Genomic DNA, 19,414 nt, shown 5'->3' with positions numbered 1-19,414 from the left:
TGTTTGGCTGTTTGTACACGAACACGACCACAATTATTAGCGTCAAAATCTCAAGCCGTTCTCAGTTCGCCCTTTTTTGCCGATTCCAGGCCATGCAGCCCTATCGTCTTTGAAGACTTTGCCGGCTTTCATCAACATGTTGGACCCTTTCCATTTCTCTGTCCCTTCCACATCCTTTGCACACACACACACACACACACTGAGTGCCAAAAATGTTACGCATAAATTAAACATTTTCCTAATCCCCAAAACCATACCAGAGGTGGTGCCCTTGCCGCTGTGCTGGCGCATAGGCGCTCGGGCAAGGAAATATTAAACTACCAGAGCGCAAAAGCACAGCGAATGAAACGTTGTCAAGATCAAAGATGAAATTAAAATAGTAAAAACATGCAAACTAGATTGTGCTAGCGAGACCGGGAGAGAGTGTTGCAAGTGCCAAGAGTGCAGGATGCAAGATCAAGATACCGAATGTTGCTAGAACGTGTTCATGGGTGCGCGATGGTGGTGCGCAGCGTCGACGGCTTGATGCGCACAAGATCATCTTTATTGCGTAGGGGATGGTGCGTGTGCGGGGATGATTATTATCAGGGACAGGATGTGAGTGACGAAACGCGGAGAAAAGAAACTAAATGCCTAAAAAGAAAGGTTGCTTGATGTAGGGGTTAAGATAAGCGGGAGAAGGTAGCGCTGATAGCAGCAGTGCCATCCTTTCTGCCTGCATAATGGTGCTCGTGTTGTCCTTTTGTGTTTGACAATATATTAATGTATACCTGCTCCGGGTTTGTTGGTGTTTAAGAAGATGAAAGAATTATTGTATAATGCTATTTTTTATATCTACTGGTTAGAAGTGACTCAAAGATGACTGTAGCACTACTACACTGTTAAACAGCGTGGAAAATCATAGTAAATATGCCTTTCATTACAGAAATTTTACCATCGACAGCTTAACATGTTAGCTTCGAAGGGACATCAATAAACGTCATAGGCGTATAAACTATATTTTGTTGAACTTTCTACTTCAAGGATTAACTTCTACTGTTGAATATTAAGACTGTAATGCGCACAGGGCAACATGTCAAATCGCCCCAAAATAATTTTAGGTTTTGGGTAAATGAGGTTTAAAGTAGTCAAAGATAGGATGAATACCATGGGGTAGGAATAATTATTCCAATTAAATGATACTTATAATAAATTGTATTAAAAAAAACTGTAGTAATGTGATTCCACAACGTAAGATGTAAGATAAAAAATGAAAGATTAAAAATCACTTTTAAAGCCTACGTGCTGCATCTTTTAAAATAAAAAAAAACAACCATTTATAAATATAAACGTTAAAGTAAATAAGAAAATGGATGTTTAAAGCATAATCGAACAAAAAAAGGAAAATATGTAAAATAAAAGGTGATTAAAAGTGATTATGTATTAATCAATTCAAGCTCATGCAAACTATTTAAAAAATGTTAAAATCAGTAATTTGAATTTTTACCAATTTTGATAAAAAAAAACTGTTTGCATGTTGACAAAAGTCTTGTGTTCATTAACATTTTTAATAACAAACACATTTTTGATTTTTGGTCAAATTTATCATATTAAAAACATATAATTTGAATGGATTTTTTAATGAAAGCGGAAAAAACTCCTAAAAGCAACTCCGAAATGTGGTAAACGTAAAATATTAAGATAAAATTTCCACAACAAACATGCCAACAAGTGCCACGAATCAACAAGTGCTTATTCAAAATAGTTCATAAAGTGCAACGCTTCCAACATTGATTTAAAATTTAAATAAGCTTCCTAGGGAATGAATAAATAATTCCAAAACACACACTTTAATATGCAAGTTCTCCGAAATACAGTTTACACCAAACCAAACGGAGAAAAAAAGCAACAACAAAAAAAACGGTTACTGATCACACATTTCCCCGTACGGACTCATTTCCCCTTCTTGCTGTAAGTTGAACTGCATAGTAGAACCCAGAACCAACGCTCCAGAACCCCCTGGTACCCCGGTTCGGTTGCTTCCGGAGCCTCATTTGCATAGGAATAGCAACAGTTGCAATCAATCAAACCGATACACGCAGCCCATGGCCTTTAGCCCGAAAAAAAAAATACGTTTCCACCCCACGTTGTCACGGAATGCGTTCCGATTTAGCATCCATTTTAGAGCAGACGATTGCATTGCAGCTTCACGGCAGCAACGGTTGCAAAAATTAAGCTCTCAAATATCGACAACAACAGCAGCAGCAGCAGCAAAATAGAAAAGAAGGATACCTCGAGCATGGGAAAGGGGTGTGCATTTTCTATTTTTACGAAGCTGTAAAAATGATTATGCAAAATACGTTACCCTTTTGCGAAATAAAAGGGCAAACTTACATACACACACAGAACCCTCTCTCTCTTTCGGTTGGGTGCGCTATGGGCGAAGGATGACGGAATTTCACTAATCTACGCCAAAATCGATCGCTCATACAGACACAGACGGAAAGTGAGAGCAAGAGAGAGAGAGAGAGCAAAGGAAGAATCCTTTCTTGAATGATACTGTTCCTTTGCCAAAATAATCTTGTCCTGCTTTATTATCCCCCTGCCAGCAGGAACACCAGCCAGGGGCATTGTCACGGTGAGCATCCTCACCGCTGCTGTTCGCTGTGATGATCTTCGAGTCATCATCTCCCAGGCAGGAAGAGACACCTTTTTGTTCCGCAGCAAACCAAGCAATGCACAACGCAGGAGCGGAAGGATGCAAGCGCGCAAAGATGCGAGACAAAATATATATCATTACACGGCAGGGGCGCCTACCTCGACGAAAGGGTTTTTGCTAGTTTGTGTTTTTTTCACCGCGTATGCTGCTGCTGCTGATGGCTCTTCCGATGGCGCATCATCCCTTGCCGGTGAGTTAGCGCAAGGAACCCGTAAAGAAAACGAAATAAAAGAAAAGGGAAAGCATGCGTGCCTCCGTGAGCGCAAGCAAGTACGCAAAGGAGGGAGAAGGTAACCTCACCTCAGGTAACAACACACAGACACACAAAAAGGGGTTTGCTGCAACCACCGCACGCCGGAGGTAAGGCGCAGTAACGCACTTCAATGACAGTATCATCCCCTTATTATGCATATACGGGGTCATCTTTTGCATATATTTAATTTAAAATATGTAAAAAGGGTTAGGATTTTCCCAGGATCTTCCTCGATTTTTCTTGCCCGGTTGTGTCTCGTGAAGGGAAAAAAGGGTATAGCTACCTGGCGTTGTTACCTTGGCAAAGGGGGAAGCACGCTGTCTCTGTCGCACATCACGCAGGCTAGAAAGCACAGAGCTAGCGAACATAGGGGAAGCAATGCGAGGAACATCACATGCAGATGTGCGCGCGGATCGAAGATAGCGAAGACGCAACAGTGAGGAAATTTTAATATCTTTTGCACAAACTTTAACCCCTTTTGGCTTGGGTGTGTTTGGACGGATCGGGAAGTGGCAGACACTGTCCCATCCCGTCACCGTGTGTGTGTGCGTTTACCTTTGTTGCGAATGAGGTTTTAGGATTAATGTGCCCTGGGATGGGACCTTTTTTGCATAGAAGAAGCCTCGTGTAAGGAATCTTCTTTCGGTGGGACGCACTCGCTCTCACTTTCTCCCCTTCGCTTCATGGTGCATGTCTTCCCTCCCGCTCGCAATTCTCTCATGGAATCTGTGGCATCTCAGGGCATGCAAATAAATCGATTACCTTTGAACGGGCCCCGGCCTTTTGGCAAACTCGGAGCTATGCGCAAGCATTTTTCCGTTGCAAATTCCTTCATCATCGCTTGGGAAGTGGTTCGCATAGAATAGCGGTTGTTGATCATCGTGTTTTTCCCATCGATTTGCATCCGTTTCGTCTGCTTCGATTGTTGATATTGTGATGATCTCGGTGGTGATGCATCTCGGCGGTGCAATCCTTTCTATCCTTTCGTGTCCGTTATTTTTTAATGCCATTAAAAGGCGAAAGCGAAAGTGGCATTTAAACGGGACGTTGCCGTTGCTAGGGAAGCTCTTTAAATTGATTTATTTTTGTAACGAACTTTCCGTGGTCCTGCCTAATCGGGCCAACGAAACTGCACCACCTTGCCTTGGTGTGCTGCATTTGCGCCATTTTTAAAGAGACCGTTAACGATGAGCCGAAGGGCGCCAAACGGTGGCTTTACTTGCGTAGCTTTAAACGGTATTCTAATTATAGCTGGACATGGACGCATGTCCCTTTTTCGGCCAAAGCCTGTCAAGTGCGGTCGAAAAACCTGTCCCACCGAATTGTTATCCTTTTGCAGCTACCGGGGCCACCGGGACCACAGGGAATCGGAGGGATCCTGGCCCGGCGCAAAGTGCTCTGGCCAAGGCCCTCCGTGCTGTTGTTGTGCTGTGTGTCCCGCTAATTATTCAAATGAAACAGATTTAATTCAAATTTATGCAGCACACTGACACGGTGCTGGGTGTGTGTGTGTGGCTCTCTCGCTCACTCTCTCTATCTCCTCACTCGGTCAGGGAAGGAGTTGACTGGCACTTGATCGTCTGTCAATTAGCATAAAGATGTATCTCTCTCTCCGCTTTAGCTGGCCGTCGTGCTTCCGACCCAAGCGATGCTTGGGCGGGGAAAGGGGTTGTTGGCTTTTTTCGGCGCTTTGCTTTTTTGCTGTTGCTGCTGTTGTTGTCTACTAGCCGTCCTTGATCCAGTGAACCCACCACCACCAGTGGTGGTGCCAAAAGCAAGACCACAGCGAGCAAGCGAGCAAAGAGTCATAAAAAAAGGCTTGACTAAGTGGCGTTGATTGAGGTGAGGTTTTTCTAATTTAAATAGGTGCCGCATCTGGGATGATGTCTCTATATTGGGTGGTGTTTTTGTTCCGTTCTGCGTTTTTTGTTGTTGTACAGGATCGTGCCGAAATCGGGTACTTGTTTGATATGCACCGATTTTTATACACTGTGGGTACAAACTATCTATCAACCTGCGATATGAAGAGTGTTAATTATTCACACCTCAATTCAATGGTGGTTGGCAGTGAACCTGAAATTTAAATTAATTCAAGCGTGTGATTTGTTTGTGCGTGTGTGTGTGTTTTTTTCATTCAGGAAGAAAGGTTAAACATTCTGAAGCATCAAATAGTTAAGTTGCAAAAATGTTTTTAGTGAGAAAATGTGCTTCAAAAGGTAGTGAAGTACGAATATAAACACCCTTAAACAAGATTAATTTTTTTAAAAATTCCAATAAAGAAGAATATTTTTAAAATGTTCCTAACTTTACATTCAATATTGAACGAAAATATAAAAAAAAGAAAGGATAAAAACAGAAGATTATGATACATGAACAATCTAAAAGAAAGAAATGTTTGTAACAAAATATAGTATGCAATCAACTAAAATAATAATAAATGGCATTAAAAGGGAACTGTTAAACAAACAGAATTAAAATAAATATAACATTGATACAGCTATAAATAAAAGTAAACAACAGCATGGCGCAAGAAAAAGATTGGAAGATAAAAAAAAGTATGCAAGAGAAGGGAGTTCATCAAAATATTAAAGAAAATGGAAAAAAGAAAAATTAAATTAATTAATAGATTAAATCTTATAGACACACCAACAAGAAAATGAATAGAAAAGAAAAAACAATTATAAAACATCAAACAAAAACCAGCGCTAATGATCTGATCGCCCAAATTTCCATAATTGTTCTACGATCTTCGCTTCAACAGCTTACACCCGATTAACCTACATTTTACAGATAGTCGCAAAAAGGAAACAACGCACCCGTGTATCGATAAAGCACACTGGCCAAAAGTTTACCAAGCGAAAGAAGAAGAAAAAACCGGGTCAAGAATAATGCAAATCAATGCAAGCGACCGGGCGCCGGAAAGACCAAAAATCCTGCCCGCTCCTGGAATGGAGATGAGGTGGAAAAGCGGAATACGCTCGTATGGGTAAAGGGAACAAAATAAAACAAAACCAAACACCACGCGCGGAGCCGGTACTGGATCCCGCTCATTTCCATACGCACCCTACACTATCATCATCATCATCTTCATCATCATCATTCTGCCTGATGATCATCACTTCGATGGGTTCTGGAAGGAGTGGAGGAATTGGGTAAGAGAAGGTGCATCTCATTAGGACAGGCTGGAACCGGACACACACACACACACTCCAAGGGAAGAGCGAGACGGAATAACAAAACAAAGCCGAGATCTCTGCACCCTCCTCCGGCACCCTGGCCCAACCAACAACCGGTGCTGCAACCGGAATAAAATTTGGAATAATTAAATCAATGAACTTGACCCAAATTCGGTACTGGGAGGCCTTTTTGTTTGGTGAATTTTGAGTTCCCTTTTTCACTTTACTTTGCCCGCCCCGGACAGCAGTGTGAGAGGGAGGGCAAGCACATTCCGGGAAAGTGTCAAGTTCATCTTCCGAAAAAGTGTGAAAGTGAAACTTCTCCTTGCACCGGGGTGGGGAGGAAGATGGAAAACACATAACTGGTCAATGCAAAAAACGGTAGGCTGGTGGTGCTTTGGCTGGGTGTCGGAATAAAGAAAAACACTAACCTACCGAAAACCTGCGCCCCCACCTCCAACCCCTCCCGGGTGGAAAGCATAATCCGAACAATCCGCTCTCGGGGAGATGCCACGGGGTGGAATGATTCCGGGCGAACGATTGCATATGATTTGAATATTTATAAACTTTCCGGTGTGTTGTGCAGAGCGAATGTGTGTTGGTTCTGCTGTTTCGCGGGTTCTCGCAGGTTGCGCGCAGGGTGCGTGTGTGTTTTTATAGCGTTCTTCACTTTCCAACTTTTGGGGGGCGGTTAGTACACTACGCCCTGATGTGTGTTCTAACGTTCCGGGGTTTTTTTTGTCGCTTTACTTTCGGGGACAGCGCTCTCTCTCTCTCTGTCTTTGCTGGGATTTGTTGCGATTTTTTCTCCCTTTCCTGTGTGCCACATTCCAGTGCGATCGTTAGAACAGGTTGCAACTGAAATCGATTCACCCGATGTCGTTGGGAGGTTGTCGTTGTGGTTGGTCGTCGTCGTCGTCGTCGTCGTCGTTGAACGAGCGGTCCGCCGTCCTCCTCCCTGAGACGCCATGAATTATTCAAAAGTTTAGAAGTCAATAGTGCAGCGTTTGGCGATACCACCCTACCCCTTTTGAAGGCTGGGGCACACTGGTTGGGTACCTCAGTAGGCTGTGCAAGAAGAATGTTAGCAAAAGACAACAACGACACCGTCTGGTTGCCATCAATCCACCCGGTGGGGAAGCTTTTGCTTTTTGGCGCGACGCGATGGACTCAGGGAGCTTTCTACTCGGGGATGGGAATTTGTACGACGGATCATTACGGAGCGTGTGTGTGTGTGTGTGTGTTCTCGTCGGTGTCGTCTAGCTTCCGCTTCCGCGGATGATTGGGGCTGGTGAAAAAAAGGCGAGGGCAGGGTCACACCGCGCTCTAACTGTTGCGCGAAAAGCGAAATTAAGTTGCTGGCTTGCAGGTAATCCGGTGCGATTTGCATGTTTTCGATATTTACGATTTTTTCTGTTGTTGTTGTTGTTGAATGAATGGTGGGTTTTATCTCAAAGTTTGATTGAATCGTGGTGGTGGTGGTGGTGGACTGCACCTGGTACGATCGTGCTGGGCGGAAGAAGAGAATGACATACGGAACACGGAGAATTAGGATAAAGTTGTAGATGTGGTGTTTGTTTTTTTCGGTACTTTGGTTTAGCTTGTTTGGTGTCTGAGATGGAGCAACATCACAGTGAAATGATCCCTGGTGGATTAGGATCTTTGAGAACTCAATTAAAGGCAACTAGTTGTATTCGGTTCGGATGATTAGTCTGGTTAGACAAATGGGAGTTTTCATGGAACGTTATATTGTTGTTATTTTTTCTTTGATTTGCTTCATCCATTTGGCAAGAATTGAGGCGTTTAAAATTGTAGTTTGGTTGTAGGACAGTTTTGGTGTTTTTTTTTTAAATAAAAATGCCGAATAATACATGCAATAAAACCAAAAAATACATCTTCAAGTTGGTGAAATATTCAAATTGAAGCTTGTAAATATAGAAAATCTTCAATTGATGAGTATATGCCTTATTTATAAGCTACACATTTCAGCTCAACTTGAACTTTTAAATATTGTGCACAAATATGAAAAAAAATCGAAAGAAATTGCAAATGCTCAAGAAATGAATTGGATTTATATTTTAATAAAAAAATACAGTTAAACACAACAAAATGAAACGGAATTAAAGAAAAACTAGTCGTACGATTCTGATGATTAGTTCGATTAGACAAATTGTATTGAGTTAAAACTGTTAGGGAAAGGTAGGTAAAGACGGACACGTTAAGGGAAATGGTAAAAATCTAAGGATATATACGTGCAACGACCATGAAAATGTGCATACATTATCTTACACTTATGATTTATCAGAAAATGTGTTGAAACTTGTAAGTTTCCATCGATTTTTTCGTTTTTTTTCATGCAGTTTTGAAATGTTCGGGTAAGACGGACACCTGATATGGGAAAGATGGACACCATGAAGGGTAAGATAGACACCTTTAGAAAACGTTGGAAATTGAAGAGTTTTACAGTATTTTAACAAATTCTATCGTTTTCCACGTCTTGGTACATTTATAAACCAATTCTTGGTCAATTGTAACGACAATTCATTCAGCCGTGAATTTAGGAATCGTAAGCACCGCTTCTAATAGAAATTAGAATGTAGAATCTAATGCAGCTTTTTTTTAATATCGGGCCCTAACAGTGGACGTTGCACCAGTTTACAGAACAACAATTTAAAACTTCGCTTTAGGAAATTATTCCGTGGAAGTCCGCGACTACTGCATATTTGAGGGACTTGTTAATAGGTACAGCCATTTCTTATATTGAAGATTGAACTTTTTGATATCTGTAAACCCACAGAATTTCTCATTTATTCCTGAACGATTTGATATCAGTACTTTATCTTTATCAGTAGACTAGTTGTCCAAGTCGTGACAAAATATTGGATTTCGTGAAGAACCTCATCAGCGTCGAGCGAGTAATATCATAACGCATGACTGCTATTTTGTCCGGTGTTTCATTTCTCGCTTATTTATTACTTTTTCTAGTTGCGTAATGGTTTATATCTTCAAAATACCCTTAGTTAAGGTGTTTGAAGAAATATATTCATCACCAATTCATATAAGAAGAAAAATAACTCAACAAATTCGGTGTCCATCTTTTCCTATGACAAAGTGTCCGTCTTTCCCGCTCTGGTGTCAGGATGTTTAAACCAGCAGAAAACAAGATTTTTATTGCTTTCATTCTCGTTCTATAGTCAGATTTTTCATTAATGATCACGACAACTCATTCATGAATAAAACTTCCGGAAATATAAACAATACAAGTTGTAGAGCATAAGATCCGCATGTGTCAAATTAGATCCATAAGGGTGCACACGATTGAAAATTTGTTTTGTTCGTGGATTTAACTAATTTTACATATATTATGCCAAGAATGATCTCAAATGTGTTGTTTAACTTTAAGTTAGGATGCTGCATTGTTGATTTTTTCGAAAATTACCTTTTTCATGTATTTATGAGAAGTGTCCATCTTACCCGCAGTGTCCGTCTTTACCTACCTTCCCCTACGATTACCAAATAGGCTACCTGAACTCTTTTTTACTCATCAAAGAAAATCTGAGTTTTTTTTCTGAATTTCTTCAAAATAAAACAATTATTAAGAATAAAATTTTGGTAATCAGTGCAGTCGCAAAGCTCTCAAACATTCAAATAAAACATCGTAGTTGGCATCGATTCGAAATAGAACAAGCTCAACTCTTTTCTACCTATCAAATAAATATCTTCTGACACTGCACTGTCGCCTCTGTGACAGCTCTCATCCTCCCTCCCCTTGTTCGTTAATTAAATCCTTCCTCTTAATGTGCGAATTGCTATCAAACATTATCACTCGCATGCTCCCGTATCACCACACTAACCCCCGGCCGAGATTTGAACAATTTACCATGCTCGTATGCGCAAGACCATGTCGCCATTTCATTTACCACAAACCGCAAAAGCATGTAGCAAGAAGGGTGACGCGCAAACAACGCGCACGCATGTTGTGTTTCCTTCTTGCATTTAGCGCGCGGGCCCCGAGCGCGTAACTAATTTGGCACAAATCCACAATTCCTTACTTACTGAACCTCCTTAAGCGCGGTAAAAATTGATGGCATCGTTCCGTAGCTTGCCGTTTGCCGAAACCATCGATCGTCGCGGTTGTGTGAAGGAGGTTTTTCTTCTTGCTTCTTCCACCCACCGTAAATGCTCAACCATGTGTGCACGGAACAGTTTGCCAAAGTGAAGCCTTTCTTTATGCCGGCTCCGTTTAGGCAGCGATCTTGGTGGTTGGGAGGGTGGTAATGGTGCAAGATTTTATTGGATTATTTTTAGCTCGTGTTTCAACCGACCGAGGATGAGGACGATGAGCTGTACCAAAACTCGCTAATTCGATGCCCTTCAGTGGGGTGGGATTTGATTTTCCGCAACCTCGGGTTATGACATTATACGAGCGCCCGTTTTATGGGCTAGCATTTTAGGTGTGTGTGTGTGTGCAGGAGGAGATAATTTTTTAATGTAATCATTAGAAAGGACCGCTCTATCGAAACATAAAAGTGTGTGTGTGTGCACGCTCTCGTGAAACATTCTTATTAGAATGGAACTAATTGTTTCGAAGCGAGAAGCGTTCGGTAAATCATCCTTAAGGGACATTTCAGGCGACGTGAACGGTAATAATGAGCCGAGGACGTAGAGGAGGCCTGATTTTTACGAGCCCGCCGGATGATAACGGTTTGAGATAATCCCGTGAGTAAGGATTGTGGTGGTATGTGCGCGCAAATTGCTTCATGTTGCCAGATTAGCAGTGGTGCAAATCGCGCGCGTGCATGTTCCGAGGAGCATAGTTTTACTTGGAGGATTTATGGAATTTTGCACAGAACAGTTACTGTGGCGAAAAATTCGCGACATCAGTGCTAAGTGCTCTTTTAGTCCACACATGACTCTTTTAGCATTGGCCCTAAACAAACCCTCCTTTCAGCACGCACAAATTTGCGCAATGCTGCACACTTTCTGTACGCATTATTCGTTACGCAAAATCGTAATTTGAAATTGCCAACACCCATTTTTTGGTGTGCCATTGCCATTTCTACACTACTAGTGCGCAGCATTTTGTCACCCGACGCCTCAAAGGGTCGATAATTTATGCAGCAAGGCAGCAAGAACGACCTGTCCAATAGTTTGATTTATGCTCGTGGGTATGCCATCTGACATATTCATACGCAAAGCACAGTGCGCCCGCAGTTGCTCTTGTCAAGGCTCCCTATCCGGCTCAACATGTTCGATAGCATTCCTTCACACCCCTGTCAATCCGATCGTCCAAAAACAGGCTAGAGTGACGATCACCTCACCACACGATGGTTTTTCCTTCTTTTTTTCCTCTTCTAACCCCGGTAAGTTCCAATTTTCGTTTCCCGATAGGTCCGATTACAACGGCAAACCAACGCGTTTTTTATTTAAACTCTCCAACTTTCACATGCCCAGGATTCGGTCCATATCGGATCCTGCACAACAAATACCCCCTTTTTTTTGGGCTGCTACAGAGTCTGACGAGACTGGTGGTAGCGGAGGTTTCCTTTCAATTATTCAATTTCATTTATAGAAAATGAAACTGCACAAAATTTGCATAAAAATTGTGTACCCAATCGGGTGCCTGCGTGTGTGTGCGTGTGTGTGTGGACCAGTGAGGTGGCAAAAGGTGTATTGTAAATTGAACCGGAAGGAGAATAGTTTTGCGCAAAAGGCACAGCAGCAGCAGCAGCTAGGGCAAGCTTCCCATGCGCTGTTCCCATGTGCTTGATGGGATGGGTTTTCAATCAAAGCAAGCCAGTGTGTGGGCTTGCCGAAACCTCCACCATCCTCTGTGTCTGTGGCTCACTGTGACGATGCTCCTATGTGTGTGCATGTCTGAGAGTGATTTTTTGTTGTTTGCCTCGTACGAACAATCTACACAAATGGGACAAATTTCCGTTGCGATGGTGAAAAATACACAACAACATGGAACTTTTTTGAGGTAAAGTTTGGTGTTTTGTGGAAGGATTGATCGAACTCCAGTGACTAGAGCTCACTTGTTTCTATTTCACAAGACACAAGATGCTGCGCCTGCTGCGAGCCAACGCATTCAAGCAGTCGACAGAGAAGCTTCGTGAACCGAGTTGTCATCTAATGTTGGCAGCTGTTTTGCTCGATACAAACAAACAAAAATGGAAAGCTTCCCTTCCCTCCTGCCAGAGTTCCACATCGAGAGAGCAAACCGTCCGCTTGAATGAGCGACCTGTAAGCGAATAATTTATATTGATTTGAAGATTATAGTGCCAAAAGCGTGTGTCGCGTCTCGTTCCAGTGCAACCAGATCACGGTGCTGCTGTTACCTTTAGCGAGTTACGGGACGGGGTTTTTTTTTGTCCTCCACGTTTGTGTGTGTGTGTGTGTGTGTGTGTTATTTATTTATGCCCAGTGCCACCACATGTACGCACTGCGCCGGAGTACACGTTGGAAGTAAGGGCAGCAGGAAGAAGGTCGCTGTCCCATCACCGGTGTCCCCGGTGTTGCAACCCATCGCTGCACCCGGCCACATCCTGGCGGGGGTATCAAATAAATCTCATTTGCATATTTTCGCTATTAAATGTGAAAAATTTCGATACACATCCTTCGGCATCACCCCGGAATCAACCCGCCGTCAAACCCCTTTCGAGCGGTGCCTCTCCCGTCCACTGTGACGCCGGGAACGAACGAACGAACGAACCAAAAAAAAGGTTCAGTTTGGTGTACCCCCGTGCGTCTTGAGGGTTTTTTTTTGGTCGAGAACCTCTCTCTATCTCTCTCTCTACCATTTTGTGCTCTGCTTTACAGCATACAGTCAGGCTGGAGATATTTTTTTATATTCTCGTTGTACAAAGTTTTGTTGCATTCACTTTCGCTGTTTCGGGCGACGTTTCGGGCGGGCTCTTGGCGGACCCCAAAAACGTCGATACCTCTCCTGTCTCTAGCCCTCTGGGGCCCACACATAGCAGCCAAACCTTTTCAGTGTTTTGTGGCCTGGGTGTCTGCGTTGTAACGGTGTGACAAGGTGCCGGTTGACGGGTTCTGTTTGATACTTTTTTATCTCTCTTTTTTTCTCTCGCTCTCTGTTTATATCACAGCAGAATCCTTCAAAGCGTAATGGGATGAGCCTGCCATGTATAAACTGATTTTTTGCTGTATGCTTCTCCCTGCTTTTTTTCTCCCCACCCAGACACCCAGCTATATCTCTCCACTGTTGTCTATGGTCCAATCGAACGTCGTATCTCGAATGCCACCGGTGTATGATCCTGTACACAGCAACAAAAAACATGGTTGTGCAAAAAGGAGAAAAAAGAGAAGCAAATCGGCATCATGATTCGTGAGGTTTTGCATCACGGGTAATTTGAGCGCGATCTGATTTATGATTCATTAAAGAACCTGGGGAGAGAGGGAGCGCACCAGATGCCAGATAACGTTCTGCGCGGAAGTTCGCGAGCGCGCCGTGGCTTCTGGTTTTAAGTTTTTGGCACTGATTGTGTTGGACGGGGAAGCGATTTTATCTAACCAAAAAAACGGATCAATTGAAGAGTCGTTCTGTTACGTGGATGATTGTTTTTTGGAGAACAAAATGGGGGTGCAAAGCGTTCGGACCTTCGAGACAGATTCGAAAGCTTGGCATCTTCATCGGTAGATGACCTTCAAAGTGATGGGTTTGTTTGTGAAGCCTCACAATCCATCTCCTTGCAACTCCATATGATCTTAAGCTTCTTCAAAACACACTCGGCAAGCTCCCTGTGAGCCCGTTTGCGTAAGCAGCAATTCAATAATCATTGCAAAAGATACATCCAACAAAATGGGATATGAACAGGATGACCTACAAGACGCTAATTAAGTTCGCATTCCAGACCACCGTTAAGCACCACACAGACAAACAACCGGATACATTGCAGACGAGGTACGTTTTTACTACCAGAAAATGACGTCTCGCACTTTTATTACCAGAAAAAACACAAAAATCTTCCTTAACTCTCGTCTGTAGGCCTTCGCATGAATGAACTCAATCCTGAAGGACAAAATTAGCAGCAACAGTTTAATTAGGTCTGGTGTGGTTTTCTGCACGAACACTCTGAGCTGTTAATCTGAACACCGTTAATTTGTACCCCAGTCCAGATCTTCCAGACCTTCCAGGGAAAGAGACACGAGTGTAACGTAGGTGCTACTGGTGGCATTCCTTAAAAATGGTAGTTAAAACCCCAGCAAATTCCTTCAGGGTGTCTGTATGTAGCTCGTAGCAACCATTGCATAAATGAGACAAATTGCTCAACTACGCACGCTTTTGCGTAAGTTGTGTTGCACCGTGAAAGTGTCCCTGAGGTAAGGAATTAAAAACAAATCCTTTACAGTTTTAAGAAATTAAATCCAACCGCTTTGGGCCGTTTTGATTGATTTATGGACACACTCTTTGCTGGTGTCCTGCATTGAAATGAAAAGAGAAACGTCAGGAGACAATTCCCTCCAGGGGAGGGCACCAACTTGTTGGGTCATTCCAGAGACCCTTCGAGACGAGACGATCGTTGTACTTGGCCTGGCGCTTGGAATCTATAAATTCCAAAACCACACCGAAAGGAGCAAAGTTTTATGATCTTCAATGTGGTTGAGTGTGGTTGTTGGTTCAAGGATGTGGAAAGTCCCAGCGCTAACGGCACCCATGGCAGGTCCCGTTTGCATGTAAGACGAACATTACGACTGGTGCGGTTCGGTTTTGGTTCGGTCCGCGCCTGCCCGAACACTGCCCGGAAGCAAAAATCCGTTTGACCATCCGTGCAAGAAAGGAAACGAAAAGAAAATAACCCCAGTTGGGGGGGGGGGGGGGGGGAACGTATGCTTTTAATAAATCCACTCCCCAAACGAGCATTGACGTTTGCTGGTTCGAACATTGTAAGGGTAAAAACCGAGGCGGATTGGTTGAGAGAGTTTCTTTCCTTTCAGCACACAACCACAAACACACACAAAAAAACACTCCCAAAGCTAACGCCTAAAGCAAACGACGTCGGTCAACTCTTTTTTGTCAGTCCTTCCTCACGTTCTGTCTCGCTCTGTCTTTAACCTAAAACTACCATGTCCTGGTGGTGGTGGTGGTGGTGGTGGTGTTGGTGGCGTGTAATAATATCGGCAGTAATTTTAACGTCAGAATGCAGGCAAAATTTATGCGATATCACAAAACACCCAGAAGGTGAAAACAAATTAAATATTATGACTTTTCGCGTCGCACTTCGCGGCGATCCGGACGTTGCGGGCTTTTGCGCACCTTCCGCGCGTACCACAGCAGTAGCGCCAATATATCCTGCGACCGATGTGTGTGAGTGTGTCTGTGTGCATTGAGGACATTGGGAAGGTTGGTGGGTAAGAGATTTGTTCGATCTGTTCTACCTCCTGGGTTCGTAACGCAGCGGAGCAGCAGAAAGCAGTTCTTGACCACTGCGGTAGTTAACATGCGGTGGTTCGGTCGTTTGTGGTTTCTTTTTTGCTCCTTTTTTTTTTGTTTCATTTGCTGCTGTTTCCTCCGTGCTCTTTATCGCTCCATCCACTTCTCCAATCAATTTCAGTTTGTCGTTCTCGTGGCACTTTTTTGTCGTTGTTATTTGTGTGTGATTTTGACCACGATTTGCAGCGTTCTTCTCATTTCGGTTGCTCGCTTGCGCTCGTGTTTTGCATACACGGACAAGTTACGGTTTGATTTTTGTGGCTGCTGTTGTTACTTGCACGTTTTGGGCTGGTGGTGGTGGTGTGGTTCGCGCATTTGTGTCTTCGCTTCGCTTCAATTTCAATCCATTGCAACAACTCCGCTTAAACCGAGCTACGTTGATGTTGAGCGATGGCGCATCGCGTTTAAGGGACGGAAACGATTTATTTTCCATACATTTATCTTCACCAAGCGATTTGGCTACCGTTTTGCGCTTGCTCGTACTGTTGTGCTGTGTGTGTGTGTCTTTTAGTGCAGTGATCTTTGTGCGATCAATGAAAAGGAGGCAAAAGGGGAATGCGTTAAGGGGAAAAGGTGCAGCCAAAAAATCCGATAACAGAGACTGTGTCCGGGTCAGATTTAGGCTGATCAGCTGTGATTTATTCCAATAAGAAAGAGGTCTCCGAATGTGACCATTAGTGTCGATCCAATTAAAGACTATTTGTTTATTAAAGTTATTTCTTTTTATTTATTTACATCGTTAAAAGACTACCCAAATCTAATAAGAAAAAACAACGTGTAAGTCATTCCGGATTGAAGAAAAGTATCCCTTATTCCTAGTCATTTAACATAAAGGTCCTCCAAAGAGCAATTTCAACAAAAAAAAGGATTCATCTTAATTTCCCATCCCGTACATTCATTAACCGTGCATTCCAGACGGTCCAAACCTTCACGTTCAAGCTCCAAGCAGCATTTAGAGCAATAAGTTCAGGTCCATTAACGCAAAATCCGACTAGCTATTTCCGCAACAGCCCACCAAAACTCTTCATCAACACGCTTGTTAGCCGCCGTCTGTTGGACAGCCGCCGCCGCTGCCGAAGCTGCAGATTCCAATTGCGACGAAAAGAATCACGTTCGGTGGTTTGCCCCGGAAGGATTCGGGGTTTTCCCCCTTGTATATATTTCCCCGTTACCAAAAAAACAGACAATCCGAAAAAAGGATAGAAAACGAGAAAGACATTGGAAAAGTGCTTGTGTGTGTGCGTACCTCGATTCCGATGATATTGAAGTTTGCACGCCGGCACCTAAGGGTTGTCGTGAATGTCGAATTGGAATCAGGATGAAGGGCGGGCTGGTTTTTCCCCCTCCTGTACTATCGCCTTTTTGTTAGCTAAGACGCATTGTCTTTTTTTGGGAAGGGTACGGGTGTGGATCGGGAAAAAATTACCAATCGAAGGATTTTTTCGGGGTGCCAAATCCTGTTAGCAACGTGTGCGTGCCCGGAACGGCAGAACGCGAGAAGACAATTTCGGTAGTTAAAATTAAAAAAAAGAAACACACTTGGAAAAGGGTTTCATACTTTTACGGACGCAGCAAAGCGCTGTTAGCTAGTAGTTTAGAATTCTAATAAGAAGGCTGTTTCTTGGGTGATGCTGAAGCGGGAACAGGGCGCAGACAAATCTGTACGATAATCCCGTTTTCGATGGGTCATAAAACGGCGTCATATGAATTTTATTGGTGTCTTAATTAAAAAAAATCGACCACTGATTGCTCGATGGGTGGGGGAGGTTTTTTGGGAGGTAAAGCTGTAAACATAATTGATGAGCGTATTAAAGCTAATGGGTTGCTATTAAAACAACATGTGTTTGTGACCCCTTCGTCGGCCCTTTCGGAGATGGTTCGAGCAGCCAAGCAGGCGCACTTGGCGTAATGAATGGTCAATACATGGATAAAGAGTTGCTTTGTGCATTGGTTCTAATGGTTGGAAAGCAAAATACACATTTTACACAACGACGTATCGACAGCTCCTCTTCCTGTCTGGTGACTCATTGGCAGGTCCTGCAATTCCTGCCTTTGCTCACGTCCGGTACCCCCAGGCACCTGGCACGTCCAGAGTACCCCCAGGGCCCACCCCGGCCCACCAACCCAATCGCGCGGCCACAATACGCAAACAAATGCGAATAAACGAAGGATTTGTGGCGGTGCAGCAAATCAAATTATCCATTGTTATTTACTTTGGTTCGAGCTCGAGTCCCTTTTTGCTCGCTTCCCAGCCGACGACGACGGTTTGGTTGCAAATGTTTCAAAACGCAAAACCATCATCATCACGGTAGCTAATGATAATCTTACTGCCAAACAGTAAGTCCTCGCCCCTGCCTGTAGAGGGTGGAGCGTCGTGGTAGCTCCGTACACAGACACACACCAATCAGCTACTACTCCCTTGCGCAGTGATTGAGTGCTGGCGTTACGTACTGCTGCTGCTGCTGCGTACGGGAACAGGAGACTTTTGCAGAGCGGGGAGGTGAGGTTTGGTTAAAATTATATTTTTCAAAATTTGCCCTGTCCCGGGCGGTGTAAGCGTAGGGTGTCGGACGGTTTTGTCCACTCTCCCTTTTTCCATGCAGGGTGATGTGTGCTGCCAGTCCTTTACGAAGAGCCGTGTAGCAGGAAGTAGTTGGAAGCGTTGGAGGAGTTGGTGGGTAACTAGCAAAACCTCAAACTAAATAAAATTATGTACAAAATGCAAACAGCGCAACATTGTAGCCCTATCTCACACTGCACCCGGGCGTTTGTAAAAAGGATTTTTCGTCCCCTGGATTTCCTTTTTTCTCTGGTTCGTACCGGAACTGGCTTTGCCATGATGAGGATGGCGGTTAGTCCTGCCTATGTGTGTGTGTGTCCCTCCAGTTGTACGTTATTAGGTTAGAAACAAACATCTTTCCCCCCCCGCTCTGACGCACACGTTCATCAGCGCTTGCCAAAACCCCGAACCGTGCCTATTTGCTGTAAAACTTTCGTTAAACACCCTGTTTTGGGTAAAACCATTTTACTCTTTTTCTTCGCCCGGCACACCAACACGACAGAGTGTGGTGTGTCGTTTGGATTGAGTTTCGTTTTAAAAAAATATGGCGCTGTGGTTTGTAAAACCTGCAGCGCCTTATCCCTTGTACCAACGATTGAATATGGGATTTCTATTTTTCAAACTGATTAGAGAAGCTGGCGGGTTGGTAATTGAATTTTCTTAGGCTCTGGAAATCAAACAAACCATTGTGTTTCGGCTCCAGTTGATAAACTAATAGGAAAACCAAACTATGGAAAAAACCCTTGAGTGAAAAGGAATACAGCAAACAAAACATTGAAAAGGATATTAAAAATACACATATTTGTGGACAAAAATACACAAATTATATCATCGTCTGACAAATTTGGGTAAGTTTGGAAGAAGATCGAAATCCCTTTATGTCACTACACGGTTGTGACGTGAAAGAAATCAAATACAAGCCAATATTAGTGCAAAAAAGAGATATCAACAACATTAAAAATTGTTATTCGTCCAGCTTTTGGTTACTTTTCTATCAAAACATAGTGAATTACCACAAAGGATAATAACCTATTTACATTAAATAGAATGATCCGACTAACCGCGACTGATTGTCGCAAGTTTTACGCCATCGGACCTAAAGAATTGAGGAACAATTTATAAAATTAGTTTAATTGTAAATTTTTTTGGGAAAGGTCAAACATTCCGTTGACCTTATTGAACTTGCATTATGTTTGCTTAATTTGTAGTAAAAAAAATGTCATCAAATCCTTTAAAAATAAAAATAAAATAAAATGTCATCAAATCCTTT

This window comes from Anopheles gambiae, chromosome 2 (assembly GCF_943734735.2).
Source record: "Anopheles gambiae chromosome 2, idAnoGambNW_F1_1, whole genome shotgun sequence".
In the NCBI taxonomy this organism is placed as follows: domain Eukaryota; kingdom Metazoa; phylum Arthropoda; class Insecta; order Diptera; family Culicidae; genus Anopheles; species Anopheles gambiae.
The sequence above is the reverse complement of the archived record's forward strand: the minus strand, read 5'-3'. Positions refer to the sequence as shown.